The 15,995-nt window shown below is 43.3% G+C and overlaps 1 pseudogene; it reads left to right on the top strand.

Moving 5' to 3' along the window:
* The window catches only part of LOC126988934 (uncharacterized), a 57,553-nt pseudogene that overhangs the window by 21,771 nt on the left and 19,787 nt on the right, over positions 1-15,995 (top strand).

The raw sequence follows: 15,995 nt of genomic DNA, 5'->3' as shown, positions 1-15,995 counted from the left end.
GAGAGAGAGAGAGAGAGAGAGAGAGAGAGAGAGAGAGAGAGAGAGAGAGAGAGAGAGAGAGAGAGAGAGAGAGAAGGGGGTAGGGGGGTGATGCAGGGTATACACGTGTTTACAAACAGCCACCGAAGCGTGAGCGGCTCCAGAGATAGCAAGTCCCGCGGCCTTGGGCGTGGCCGCCACTTGCCTTGCGGGACAGAGGCACGCAGGCAACGCACGGAATTAGACTTACCTTCATCGGCAGCCTCCACTCCGCACCCCTCCACCACTACCACCACCACCACCCCGGCACCGGAGATCGAGTATACGTGAGCGAGGAAATGTTATGAGTCTGGCAGGGACAACGGGAGCCACGGAAATGTAGTGTGCCTTGATACATGGCGGTGTTCACGTGACGACACACACACACACACACACACACATACACACACACATACGGTAAATAATAATAATAATGATAATAATAATAATAATAATAATAATAATAATAATAATAATAATAATAATAATAATAATAATAATAATAATAATAACAGGAAGTGCAGCCCCTCGCACGTGAAATACTCCTGTTTCCTGTAGGCTTCACTGGACCGGTGAACACAACATTGTATAATTGTAAAGTGTGTTGTTGTGGCGGTACAGAAGCGTGACAGTAGCAGCAGGATAATCGTTAGTGTGGTGGGTGTTGAATACGGTGTGGACGGGAGTGGAGAACTATACACCGGTTGTTTTCTAAGTTATACAGATGCAGAAGAGCGGCAGCAACAGGATAATCATTAGTGTAGTGGGTGTTGCATATAGTGTGGGAGGGAGTGGAGAACTATTCAGCCATTGTCTTCTATATTATACACTTCCGTTTACGTGCCTTTCAATATTTCACACTTATCTAATGTAATATTTCAACCTCGCACACCTCACGCCCCGCCCTTGCCTGTCCCTTAACATAATAATATTACTCGTTTCGCCACGTCCTCTTCATTTTCAACCTTTGCCTGCACGGATGAGAAATTATTGGGCCGTAAATTGCCGTTGTCAGGCTCCACAGACTTTACTGGATGCACCGGAAAAAACAGCGGCTATTCCGAGCATCCCAACGACAGCTGTGAATAGTGTGTGCCGCGGCGTACACGGGACCGGCATGCAGAATGTTCACACACACACACACACACACACACACACACACACGGAAAAAAAAGAGATCCACATTTTTTTTTTAACTATCGACAACTCGTGTGTGTGTGTGTGTGTGTGTGTGTGTGGGTGGGATAGGTGGGTGGATAAGTATGTGGAGGAGGGTATATACTTGAAAAATGTCATCGTTTAACAGCCATCCAAGGCCTGTGTTGTTCTCTCAGTTCCCGTTCCACACCGTCGAGAGGGATTGGAAACGCCTCTGCCAGATGTTCCTCTTAACCTTGAATCTACTCCCCTCGGCCCTTCTCTTCCCTCCCCTCAGGCCTTCTCTTCCCTCCTCTCCCTCCCTTCCTCAACCCCCCAACGCCCACCCGCACGCCCCCACTAGACAAAAGCACACCCATAAGGCACATACAGCCTTGAAGGGGCCCATAACCAACCCACCCCCTCAAGCACCTGACTCCCATATATTCCAACAAATATATTAAAGGGAACGGAATTTAGCATGTTGTAGTGTCGCCATTTTCAACACCATGTCTCTCTCTCTCCTGTTTTCTAGCCCTTCTATCCTTACCCTCTGGCTGTCATCACGTTCGACCCTCGTGATTGTGGCCGTAGCAAATTCTGAGTGATGTAAATAACAGGTAAATGGGAGACAAAATTCATTGGTTATGTTGTCATCATGATGGGTTTGATCGATGCGGATGGAAAAGTGTGAGGGGGGGGGGGGGGGCTGAGCTGTTATGGTAGGAATGTGAGCTCGTGTGATGGTGTTGATGTTTGTCGAGTGGAATCAAAATTGGTTAGTGTGAAAGGGGAGGATGATTGCAATTATGAAAGTAATGTCGTGAATGAATGTCCTCATGAAGAGGTATGACTGCCCGCGTGATGGGGTGTTTGGAGCGGTTATGAGGCATGTTTTTTTGTGAATCTGTTATACTTTTTGGGTACTGGATGAGTGAGGTTTTGTGGTGGTGACCCTGGTTGGTGGCATGGGAGGTGGGTAGAGTAGAGCAATGTGGTGTAATGGGCGATGAAGTGTGGTTGCCAGAGTGGTGTAGTTGTTGGATCATGGAGCTGGTTAAGAAACACAGGAAGCGGATACTTTCAAGGTAAAGAGATAAATGGATAGAGAGAGAGAGAGAGAAAAAGGACAGACCTACAAATAGAGGAAGGCAGACACATTAAGGCAGACATACATACAGACAGACGGGGAGGGTGGGCACTGTATAGCTAACCTGATCACCTTGAATTCGAGAGACATTATAATGATCCTGCACTCGATGCCAGATACCACGCAGCCCCCCCTCCCCCGTTCCCTCCATCTCCCTCTTACCATCACCGCCCCACCAAGGAAAGGATAGACAGGAAACATAGCAGCCCGTATTTCTCAATCCTTTTTTTTTCATTTTGTTTTGTTTTTCAGCCCGCCGACAAAGAGCATTTACGTCCACATTTTCCCAGTTTTATCGGAAATGGTTGGTGAGGATCGAGCGCCCGCGGTGACAGAACTTATTGTGTCGATCACTGGTCATGGTGGCGTGAGTGGTGGTGGTGGTGGGTGCTACGGTGCTGGGTGTTACGGTGGTGGATGTGGAGGGGGGTTGAGGGTAAGGTTTGTGGTGGTGTGATTGTGGTTGATGTAGGAGTAGTGGTGAAGGGTGCATGGTGGTTATGGATTATGTGGTGGTGGTGGTGATGGTGGTGGTAGTGGTGATGATGGGTGCTGGTGGTGGTGAGGTTCGTGGCAGTAATGGTTATGGTATAGTGAAGAATGGTGAGGGTGACGATGACATGGTGAAGGAGAGAGCTATTGTATCTGTATGTAGTGGGTTTGTTGTTGCGGCAAAGAAAGAGACAAGTAACAGCGATAATAAAAATAATAAAAGAAAAAAAACATAAATATCATCAGCCTACGAAAAACAAAAACACTACGAGAAAATATAATACAGATTCAAAAGAAACCAAAACAAAAGTCAAGCTCGTAACCCTGAACATATATAACACCACCGGAGACCTCCCTTCACACGCCCCTGACGCCCTCATGTAATATTTCATTCCTCCCTATTTTTTCCCGCCCTTGCCACTTCCTCAGCTTCCCCTGTAAATCTAAGGCCGTCTGCACGCCAAGGGATAGCGGCAGCAGCTGTGGTGGCGGCTGTGACTGCTGCAACTATGGCTGGTATGCTTAGACGCTTCCTCCTCTGACGTCAACAATTTTCGAATGCCAAAAAGGAGATGAATCGCTTTCTAATGAGTGTTTATTTCGATTCATGGTACAGAAGAAAGGTCAGACTACCAGAAGGGTAATAAACATACCCCTCCAAATGCCCAAAACTCCTACGAAACCTTGTCAAATATGAGGTTGGGCGCCGAAATGTTTAAAAAAATGGCCCTATGAGCTACAGTGACGGCGATGGTGCTTGTGGAGGGACGAGTAACCACGACCTGCCACTATCGACGCTGACAAGTGTGAAGGACATTGTATAAATAACGCACCAACCGAAACTCTGACAGCCGTGCCCATGAGGCCTCGGGGGCGGCTATTCTGGAAAACGAGGCGGCCATTACATTGATCGACGATGACTGCCCGCCAAGGTCGCCCAAGAAGTCCACATCGATGGCCGCGACGCTGCTTTATGGGGACGGCGCCAGATGATTCTCACTTTCTGTCTCGTGTTTGGCGTGGGTGGCGATGGGGATGGTGGCTGGATCGGGTCGTGTAGATGGTAGTAGTGTAATGTTATTTTCTCATCCTCTTCATTCATAGAGGATGCGAACTTCCCCCTCTCACTTTCTGCCTCGTGTTTGGCGTGGGTGGCGATGGGGTGGTGGCTGGGTCGGGTCGTGTAGATGGTAGTAGTGTGATGTTATTTTCTTATTTTCTCATCTTCATTCATAGAGGATGTGAACTTCTTCCTCTCGCTTTCTGCTTCGTGTTTGGCGTGGATGGCGATAGGGAGGATGGCTGAGATGGGTCGTGTGGATGGTAGTGATGCGATATATATTTACTCACCTTCATTATTCATAGTTGATACCTACTTCTCCCTTTACTAATGCTCCCGGATCTGCATTGTTCGAGTCGGCCAGGCAGGGTACGACATCCTCTTTAAAAGCACACTCTAAGAGCAAAGTTCGTCGTGTGTCAAAGGCACTTATTAGACTTTTTTTTTACCCACGGACATGAAAACGCAGCACGCCTCTCTCTTGTCTCTCAGTTCTGTCTGCATTACGGTGTCGTTTGTTTATATACGGGAACATTATTCCGTGATGTGCGTTAAACTTTATGTGCTGCGTAGTGGGTGTTGAATATAGTGTGGGAGTGAGTGAAGGACTACACAAGAGGCGAGTATCGAGACACCTCCCCATCCGAAATTGACCTCTCTTTTGATTAGCGGTTTTTTTTCCCTTGAGCTGCTTCCTTTGCTGTCAGAAAGTTAATACAGCCATTGTCTTCTTTATTCTACAGTTCCATTTTCATGCTGTCGTGGCGTTGACATTTCACACGTATCTGATGTAGTATTTCACCCTTGCCCTCCACACGCCCTAACGCAATGCTTCGATTACATTGGAGTGATGGCGATTGACGGTGGGGAGACTAGACAGGGGAACCTCATGCAGCTGTCTGGGGCAAGGGACAGGTGACGTCAGTGGAAGGCGGGAGGCGGGGGGCGGGGGCCACACAGGCATAAAAAAGTGCTGCGCGTGGGCTGCAGCAAGTCATTCAATTATTGGCAGTTTTACCATCATGGCTGAGTGATCATTGCGAGCGCTTCGTTTTTGACGCATTAATTCATGTGTGTTTTCCGCTTCGCTCCGGCTGTGGTGTTGCTTGGGAAATGATTTGCTCGTTATTAGCGTGTCAGATCGTCACAGTCCCGTGCGTGGCTCACCTCCATGGCTCACACACGAATACCATCCCCACCAGATGCCTATTTTTCATTGCTTTGATGTATCACAAGAGATCCGTGACCTTTTGCCATTGAAGTTGACACCTGATCTTTTATTTCCTTCTTTAATTTCATGATATTCAATTAGTGCAGAAACCTGATGTTCGAACAAGCCTTCGGTCACTGCACCATCTCCTTGATTGCACTGTGTCACCAAGGGGAGAATATATTTCCCTCGCAGAGTCGGTTTCCAAGTGAATGATAAATGGAGAGAGAGAGAGAGAGAGAGAGAGAGAGAGAGAGAGAGAGAGAGAGAGAGAGAGAGAGAGAGAGAGAGAGAGAGAGAGAGAGAGAGAGAGAGAGAGAGAGAGAGAGAGAGAGAGATTTCATAAACTTAAAACACTAAACTCATCGTCCAGACTACGAAGGTGCTGTGACTTTAAAGGATAAATTATTCGTCATTGTAAACAACACAGCAACACAGTGCACAGCTAGAAACAGAAAATGCAAATTCACTCACTCGCTCACCAAAGCTGCCTTCATCAATTTATTCATTTATTTATTCATTTATTCGTTCTATTTATTTACTCGTCCATTAGCGCCCAGCTCCTCGACGTCTCTCTTGGGTCGGTAATGTCACACGCTTCCATCCCTCAAACCAACTATTTCTAAAGGGCCCTAAGGAGAACAGTCGGGTTCTAATAAGTGTTTTCTTAGGTTCATGGTACAGAGGAAGGGTCAAACTATACAAGAAGGGCCATAAAACTAGCCCTAGAAGTGCCCAGAACTCCTATGAAATCCTAGTCATATATGAGTGCTTAGGCGCCGAGATGTTTAAGAATTTGACCCCACATGTTCTCTTCGCAGGTTCGGAAAATCGGCGGCGGGGGCTTCGGGGAGATCTACGAGGGGCAGGACCTTGTGACTCGCGAGCAGGTGGCCCTCAAGCTCGAGTCCGCCAAGCAGCCCAAGCAGGTCCTCAAGATGGAGGTGGCAGTCCTCAAGAAACTCCAAGGTTAGTGTCCTGTGTGTGTGTGTGTGTGTGTGTGTGTGTGTGTGTGTGTGTGTGTGTGGAGGAGCGGCGTGGCGGCCTTTCCTGGGCCAATCGATGTCTGGCCTTGGTTCCGTCTGGCTTGTTACCTCCTCTTGCCTTCCTACATTCTACCTCCTCTTGCCCTCCTACATTCTACCTCCTCTTGCCTTCCTACATTCTACCTCCTCTTGCCCTCCTACATTCACCTCCTCCGCCTCTTCTTCACCTTTTTATCCCTTCTTTCCTACTCTACCCTTCACTTTTTTCGTTCCTTCGTTCCCTCTTCCCTTCCTACCTTCTACCTCTTCCATCCCTTCTTCCCTCTCATTTTTTTCCTTCCTCGTTCCTACACTCCCTCTTACCTTCGTACATTCAACCTCCCCGCGTTTTCTCTTTCATTTCTTATTCTTCCTTCTTACTTTACCATCCTCTCCTTTCTTTCCTACACTCTTTCTTCCCTTCCTTCATTCTACCTCTTCTCTCAATTTCTTCTTTCTCCTTCTGTCCCTCCTTGCTTCCTTTGTTCCTATACACTCCCTCTTACCTTCTTACATTCTACCTCCCCCGCGTTTTCTCTTTCATTTTTTATCCTTCCTTCTTACTTTACCCTCCTATCCTTTCTTTCCTACACTCTTTCTTCCCTTCCTTCATTCTACCTCTTCTCTCAATTTCTTCTTTCTCCTTCTGTCCCTCCTCGTTTCCTTCGTTTCTACACTCCCTTTAATGATCCCATCCATTTTCATCTCCCTTCTTGGAATCTCTTTATGGTGTAGTAGGTTTCCTTTCCCGTCTCGCAAGTCTCAGCTCTCCTAATCCTAATCAGATTTTTTTTTTGACGATTTCCAAGAACTCTCCGTGGATATAAAGGATGTTTTTGCGCTTCATCCCCCTGTTATGTGGACGCCAGTGGTATATACGGAGCTGAATTAATACTCTTATGATATCCGACTCCATAATATTCCGTACGTGGTCTCTCCTTTCATACCCAACCTTGCCTCTCGCAGTTATTCTCTATTTTCTCTTTCTCCATCACTTTCTCGTCGTATTACTCTTTCGTCCCTCGTTACCGACATTCTAGTTTATCTGTAATTCCTTGCCTTTCCTTTCCTTTCTTATAATTACTCTTACGGTTCTCCTTCACAATATTCTTTCTTTTTTGTAATCCCCTATCTTTCCTTTTTTTCTCCCCTATTTTCACGTTATATTGCTCTTTCGTGTCCTTTCCAACATTCTAGTCTATCTGTAATACCCTGCCTTTCATCCTCTTTTCTCCCGGTTCTTTTTCTCCTTTATATTCCCGTTATTGCTCTTTCGTCTCTCCTTCCCAACATTCTAATCTACCTGTAATACCCTTCCTTACCTCACCTTTCTCTTTTCACTAATTCTCTTTTCTCCCTGTTTTCCCGTTATTGCTCTTTCGTCTTCTTCCCAACATTCTAGCCTTTCTGTAACCCTCGCCTGTCTTTGGGTTCCAGGTCGCGAGCACGTGTGTCGGTTCATCGGGTGTGGGCGCAACGAACGCTTCAACTACGTGGTCATGCAGCTCCAGGCCAAGAACCTGGCTGAGCTGCGCCGCGCCCAGCCCCGAGGAGCCTTCAGCTTGTCCACCGCGCTGCGCCTCGGCCACCAGATCCTGCGTGCTATTGAGGCCATCCACGAGGTCGGCTTCCTGCACAGAGACATCAAGCCGGTAAGCCATTTCTCTCTCTCTCTCTCTCTCTCTCTCTCTCTCATAATTTTCCTTCCTCCTGCACTCCTCTTTCTCTCTTCTTCACCTCCGTCAATTTCTTTTACACTTCCTTCAGTCTCTTTCTTTTTCACTTCCTGCGGACTCTCGACATCCCATTTATCCATTATCTGTTTTTATTCTCTTATCTGCTTGTGTGGTGAGGTGTTCCTGTCTTCTTTTCCTCTTCCATCTGCACTTCTTTCCCTTCCTGTCAAACTCTTTCACTCTTATTTTCTTCTTCTTTCTTCCTTCGCATCCTTCCTCTGTCTTTTCCTCATCTCTCTTTCTTCCATACCTTGCCCCATTCTCCCCTCTCCATCATTCTTTATTTTCTCCATCTCCCTTTTACTTTCCCTGTTTATTGTTCTTTCGTCTCCTGCTCCTCATTCTCCCCTTCTCTCGCTCCCTCCCCACACATTTATCTTGTCCTCTCCGCCTGTCCCCTTTCCCTTGTCGGATGTAAACTAATTTATATCAAGTAACTTTCCGCTGACTACAAGCCCAAAGTTGCTGGGAGTGTTGGATTGTTCTCGTTGTTGTTCCTGTGTTTGTTGTCCAATATCATCATCTCCTTTCTCTATTTATTCTTCACCATAACCACCACCACTAATATCATTTTCACCATCATCACCATCACCATCTTTTTCTTCTCATTCATCTTCAGCAGCATTAAAATTGTCACCATCATCATTGTAATCTTCTTGATCTTTTCTTCATTAACCATATATGTACTAATTACCATCACCACCATCGTTTTCGTCTTTTTCTTTTAATTTAACCAACATTCTCCTTCCCTTTCATCGCCCTCTTCATTCTGACCACCCTCATTCAGCTCTCCATTTTTGTCCTTCCTTTCTCCTCAGCTCTTGTCCCCCTGTTCTATAATATAATTCATACACTGCCGTCTTCCTCCTTGCTGCTCTTCCTGTCTTGCTCTCCCCACTGCTCCATAATACTTTTCCTTCGCTGTTGAGCTTTACGTTTTACTCCTCTCTCTATTTTCCTTTCTCCTTCACTCTCCTGCCCTACCATCTCTTCTTTTCTCGTAGTTTAATCTCCTTGCCTCCCCTTTCTCTTGATGTTTGACGACACTTTGTATTTTCTATATGAAGTGTGAAAAGTTAAGCATCATGTTTACTCTTGAAAATTTTCCTTCACAGTCCAACTTCAGCATGGGTCGCCTGCCTCACAACTGTAGAAAGACCTACATGCTGGACTTTGGACTTGCCCGCCAGTACACAAATGCAAACGGGGAGGTGCGGACGCCCAGGGCAGCAGCAGGGTTCAGGGGTGGGTGGAACGTTAATTAATTTTCATGCCAGACTCAAATAAAAGTCACATAAACCTCTTAGTTATTCTTACATCTCTATTGCATGCCTGATAATTTCATACCCACATTTCTCATTTATGAGAACTGAGAAACTTTTACAGGTGTGTGGTGGACTGACACACACACTGTTCAGATAGTTTACATCAAGTTTATTTGTAGGAACGGTCAGGTATGCCTCCATGAACGCCCACAAGAATAAGGAGATGGGTCGCCATGATGACCTCTGGTCCCTTTTTTACATGGTTGTTGAGTTTGTAAATGGTCAGCTGCCCTGGAGGAAAATTAAGGATAAAGAACAGGTAAGTGTTGATTTTAGTAACATTGTGATAACAATTCTAATTCATTAATTGGTAATTATTAACAAACGTTCTTTTCAGGTGGGCTAATGCTCCACTATATTTCATGCAATAAGTAATTTGAAGTAGTAATCCACTGTTTTTTTTTTGTTTTTTTTTATCTTGTGTGCTCAAACAGACATGTTCATTTACTTCACAGGTTGGTCTGATGAAAGAAAAGTATGACCACCGCCTCCTCATCAAGCACTTGCCCTCAGACTTCAAGCAGTTCCTTGAGCACATTCAGAATCTTGACTATCATGACAAGCCTGACTATGCTGTAAGTAGTTTGAATACAACTCTGAACTTCCTTTCACATTTATTTATACTACATTATAAATTATGAGGTATTATAGCAGACCAATGAAAAAATTTAGCTATTTGTCTGTGCTCAAGTTGACAGCATTAGTCGACACAAATAAGGAAAATAGCACACCTTTTAGAAAGATTTTTTTAAAAAGCTTCAGCTGCACCTGCTGTTGTAAGTTTGAAGGAAGAGGAACAGTATTTCTAGGATTTGAATGACTTGTGGGACTGGAGGAGAGTAATGTTTATATAAAAATATGAAATCCAGAGCCTCACTACTGAAACTTCATTAAGATTCCTAGTCTCGTGAAATGATTTCAGCTGAGCAAATATCACTTTCTTATTGAAAAGTGCACAGGAAACTTGCCTGAATTCACTAAAACCTTGATGACAAAAACTTTTCTTAGTGTGGCAACCCATTTTGTGTGCACAGCACCTTGTGTTTCAGATGAATTCACTGTAATGATTATTTTTGAGGTAATACTGACAGTTTAAGTTTTGTAATGTAGTGCAAGTATATTATAGACCTGTAATATAAGTTATTTAAACATTAATTAGTCAATAGCCATGTGAAATTCAGTGATGTAGTTGTATACTGGATACTGATTTTTGTGTGACTTTTCCAGCATATGCCCCCATATTATTTACCATCCAGTCACTATGCTCATTAATACATAAATTGATTCATGTAGTATATTAATATATGTAAACATCATAAATATAATTTGACATATTGTGTATGCTTTATCAAGGAATTTGATTACCTGTCATTTACTTAATCCTGTTTAATTAATAGTTGATAATTCATACTGCACTGGTAATAGTTACTGCCAGGACCCTTGTCATAGCGAGCTGTACTCCACAACTTATCTTCCTTTGTGGCAGATGTTGTCAGGACTGTTTGAGCGCTGCATGAAGAGGCGGGGCATTAAAGAGTCCGACCCCTTCGACTGGGAAAAGACCCCCACTGACAACTCCCTGGGAACCACTACAACTACCACTCATGCGGTCATCACCAAGCCCCAGCATGCTGACAGGTAACATACAGATATCTTCATTTCATAGCTGTCTCCTATCTCTCCTGGAATACTTGTTAACCATTATCCATTACATGTCAAACTTCTTACATTTATTGGCACACTACACCTAAAATCAGTTAGTACATGTAAAGTTCTCTTTTCATTAAAATATGAATTAACATATGAAAATATGAAGTCATAAAGTCCTGATCTCCTGTGTCTTGATTTTCTAAGTTAGGTAATGAGACTTAATGAAGAAAAATACTGGAACTAGAACACAAGAGATTTCAGTGAGGACATCCTAGCTTTTTCTTTCCCCACACTCATGATGCTACCCAACTGATGGTTGGTCAGTGACTTAGGTTTTTAACTTATTTACTGGTGCTTAGGAGCAGTTAAATATATAACAATGGCAAAGGAGTGTTGCTAGGCCACAGTGAAGTAGTGTTATTGAGCTTGAAGTTGAGAATTCCAGGGTGAGAGCCCTCCATTTTTAACTGTATAGCAGTAAGTAAAATATAGATAACCATGAATAATCTGTACTAGGTTTCTTTAGTAGCAGTATATGGCTTTCTATCTGAAATCAGAGGTTTTCTACACAACTGCCAAACTTCTTTTTTTTCATCATATAATAATGATTGTTGCCTTTTTAACTGCTACTGCCACTTAAAATTCTTCCTTACATTAGCCGGCTAGCGTATGGTGGCGGCATGACAGACAACATGCTGGATGACAATGTGCTGGGTTCTGTTGACAATCAAGAGAATGTTGAGGCCCATCACGAGCGGGAGCATGACCCCCGCCGCCGCCGCCGCCGTGACACAGTCCTGCACCAGCCACAGCCCAACATCAACCAGGTAAGTTGTGTCCCAGCCACTGACAGCTGTTCCCTCCCCGTGTTGCCCTTATCGGCCACCTGTGTGTTTGTTCAGGCCGTGGGGAACTTTGGTGGCGTTCTCACCACAATGTTTCTGTACAGGTATATCCCTCTATTTTCATTGAGACAATGGAAGTATGTCACTACACTGATCGTCGTGTTCCCTAAAAATCTGGGATGTAAAACTGAGAGGGGCTGGTGGGGTAGCTGAACCACAGTAGCATGGAACCCACTGCTTTAACCTCTTTGCTTTACCAATTTCCCACTTTCGAATTTGTATAATGTGTGTCATTCTGGTGAGCCAGAGGCCACACTGTAATATCCCAGGACTGTATGTGTCCCAGGATCATGTTTGTTTTAAGAATCATTGTACTGTAATCCTTTATCTCTTAGTAGTGAAAAGTAGTAAGATGGCTAGTGTTGAGTACTACTTCACTGAGCACGTCTCTGCCCCTGCTAGTTAGTACACTTGGCAAACACACCCTGCACTAGAAATGTCTATTACTGGTAGGCAAGCTGCACCATTCACATTAAGCAAAGATGGTCCAGCACTCAGTTGGTTATTGTGAATTTGGCGTCTTCAGCAACAGGTGGAGACTAAGGAGCGGGTGCTGAACGATAACAACGTCAATGCCAACATCATCGCCAACAATGAGAAGGACACCAACGAGGTGGAGATGTCCCCCAAGAAGAGAAAGGTACAGCCTGCTCTCCCTCAATCTGGTCAGGGTGTCTTTGCTCTGGTTTAGTTGTCTCTGCTACTGTAGTGTATCTGTCTTTGCTACGTAGTCTGTGCTCTCCTCCTTCCCACTCACTCTGTCTCTCAACTCTTGCGACACTAATGAGTGTTTTGTGTTGCCAATATGTACCAACAGCACTTAACAGTGTGTTAACCAAGACTGAATCTCAAAATTGGTACATAAGATGCCTCCCCACCAACCCCCCTCCGTAATGAGTGTGTAACCTGTACTTTTATTTATCCAAAGGACTGGATGTTGTCTGGTTGTTATCCTAATGTAAAATTAATAAGAATTACAGCCAGTGGACCTTGGAGTTTCACAGCATTATGCCATCACTGCTTGTTATAATGTACAAAGTTTTTAATTTACTAATTATTTGTATAACGCTCTATTTTAGTGTGAAGGAAATTTGTTTTCATAATTAGATTTTTTTATTCGGGAAATGGATGGTAGCAGATAACTTTCTTTGGCATACACACACACACACACACACACACACACACACACACACACACACACACACACACACACACACACACACACACACACATGCACATGCATGCGTATGTGCATGCATACCCATACCCACCCACCCTCACCCACACACACCCATACTTACACCCACACCCTCACAAATGGAAAGTCGGGTGTCACCAATTTGTAGAGCTTTCACTCAAGGACAAGCGATGTATTATAGGAAAGACAGTTGGGTGGATTGTATGTATTTAGATCTGGAGGAAGCATTCAGTAAGGTACCTCACAAGTGGCTAATGTGGAAAGTGAACTTACAGGATGACTGTTCATGGTAGAAAAGAAAGTAGTAATTAGAAGTGATAGAAGAGATGCGTCTTCATAGGGTGAGGGAGCAACTAGAAGTTAAAAACACTTGGTGCCTGAAAAATACAATTACATCTCTCATAATACATAGATGCACTGAATATTGGAACAGCTGGGACAAAGAGGTTATTTAATAAAAAAACTTATATAAGTTAAAGATAAGTTTCATTAATTTATGCTCAGAGATGTAGCCCCACGAGCATTACTCATCTCCTGTACATCACAAGGTAAATACATATAGGTAAATATGCACACACACAGTGTCACACACACACACACACACACACACACACACACACACACACACACACACACACACACACACCTCTCCGTGGCACAACTGGTTAGAGCTCTGTGCTGCCAGGCTTCACAGTCTGACAGGGTGGCGGTTCGAGCCTGCTCAGGCCGGATTCTTTCCGTTGACTATGAGTGGTTACTGTCCCCCCTTGAGCAAGGAAGATGGGGTGTGTGGTGTGTGAGGTTGTGGCAGTACCCAGAGATCGACGATAAAGAGCACTTGCTCATGTTGGGAGGGTACCTGCTGGTGATTACGAGTCCAACACGTGATCAGGCCATGGTGAATTACACACACACACACACACACACACACACACACACACACACATGCATTATCATGGTACATGAATTATTCATAGTTTTGTAAAGATAATTGATATCAATGGTTCAGAAAAGTTAGTATTACACTAATAGATTCCCTAAATTTTGCCCATCATCATAACTTTATTGAATCAACTGTAGTATATTATAGATAGAAAAAAAAGGGTAGGTAAGGGGTGAAGAATTGGCCAGAAATATCAGACAGATGAACACTGCTGGAATTGCCATGAAAAATATAATGATTACAACAACTATTTTCATCTTCTCATTGCAACTTCAGCAAAACTAACAATTAGCCTGACAGTTAGTTGATTGCCAACACTAATAACTTCATGGCTCGTTAGACTATGGTCATCCAGTGTTGTTGATTTGTTGCTAGTGATATCATTAAAGTATTTGTTTGGGCCTAGTGATCCCTTGAACCACTCCCATTGTGGCTTTGGCCTAAAGTGTATCCCAATGGTAATGTATCCTACAGCAGGTCCCAAGAGTGACCTGTCAAGGGGACTCTCATGATGGCACATGTCAGAGCCTCTACACAGATGTGATACACCATTGTGGGAAGTTACCACTGATTTTACTAGCTAATAAACTCGTGCCATTACCATTTTCCACCCATTATATTTTCATTGACTACTGAGTGTTTTGTCTAAGTTAAATTTGGTTATTTAGGTAACAATTTTTATGGAATATTATGGTTCTTATTGGATTACCTGTAACTGTTGCAAGAATGTTTATTTGATTTATTTTTTAGTTAATTCCAAGAGTAGAGGAGAGCAAAAATTTGGGACTGTTTCTGTGAATAATTGTTGGTTTATGTTGAGTACTGTTGTATAGTTGCAGTATAGTATAATCAACCATGTTATCTTTCAAACAACTTTCTTATTAATAATAATGAAAAGGATCTATTTCTGTGCTGAAATTGCTATCAAACTACAAAATTTGAACAAAAAGGAGGATTGTGTCTGACAAAGGTCTCTCAATAACTTCCATTTGTCAGATCAAGATGCACTATTTTGGCTATATTTGAAAATAGTTCTAAAGATTTTCTTGCTAAGGGGACCCGCAAAATTATGTGCTAAACTCAAGGATCCTTTAGATCATGAATAAGTTTCGTTCCCATCATTGTTGCAGCTGAAAATGCTAGAGTGGCTAAAACTTTAAATCAGCCATGGTATTTGATTTGAGAAATTACAGTCATTTCCAGAAAGTCTGCATTAATTACCACTATACATATTAAGCATAACAGTTTATCTGTATTTGCTGTGATAAATAGATGAAGGAAAATGGTATTACTGGAATCTAAGTTATGCCTGATAGCTGCCAGAATCATCCAAGTTACTATCATTTTGATATTTTGGATTTTTAGTTTTGTCAGGTTTATGTTCTTTTGGGGTCATCAAGCAACTGAAACATTCAAGTATCATCAGGACTATTTTCAGAGGGAATCATGGAATTTATGAGGATAAGCAACACACTGATTATGATTGTCAAATTGGCTAGGTTAATGTTGAAGGAAGTAGCCTTGTAAGGTAGGGAGGCAGAAAGGAAAGGGACACATAACAGTAGCTCATGATGAGTTAACAGTTCCATTAACCTGTGATACATAGTAACAACCTTGTAGACTTCCAGTCTTCTATACACCATGGTCATCAACATCTTTTAACATTTAAGTATATTTGGGGTGGATCCTAAAAGGACAGACAACTCTAATGGTCAGGGAAGGAGAGAGACTCAGTAAATTGGACCTCACAACTCCTGATTTTCTAATCTACTTTGACATCTTTGACATCTTTCACACTGTTAGTTTTCATACACAAAGTCGCCAATTGTTTGACACGCAAAAACACAGAGTTATTTCTGTATTTCTCTTAAGTTGGGAAGAATGTTAATGTGTGCGTCTCAAAATTGCTTTTTCAAACATTTTCAACCCACTCTCTGCTCTTTCCAGTGACCACACATCCATCACAAAGGATTTACACCCCACACTCTTATCAGTTGTTTAAAACTTAATGGTGGTTTCCAACTAGCAAAGGGTAGCAACACTGCTTTATGCACTCATACTTATAATTTTTTTCTTAAATTTAGCTTCTTCAGCAATGTACACATTTGTACATCCCATCACATTTTTCACTATACTCAGCCATTAC

The sequence above is a fragment of the Eriocheir sinensis genome, unplaced genomic scaffold, assembly GCF_024679095.1.
Source record: "Eriocheir sinensis breed Jianghai 21 unplaced genomic scaffold, ASM2467909v1 Scaffold1009, whole genome shotgun sequence".
NCBI lineage: Eukaryota > Metazoa > Arthropoda > Malacostraca > Decapoda > Varunidae > Eriocheir > Eriocheir sinensis.
Note: the sequence above shows the minus strand (reverse complement) of the source record. Positions and strands in the feature narration are given on the sequence as shown.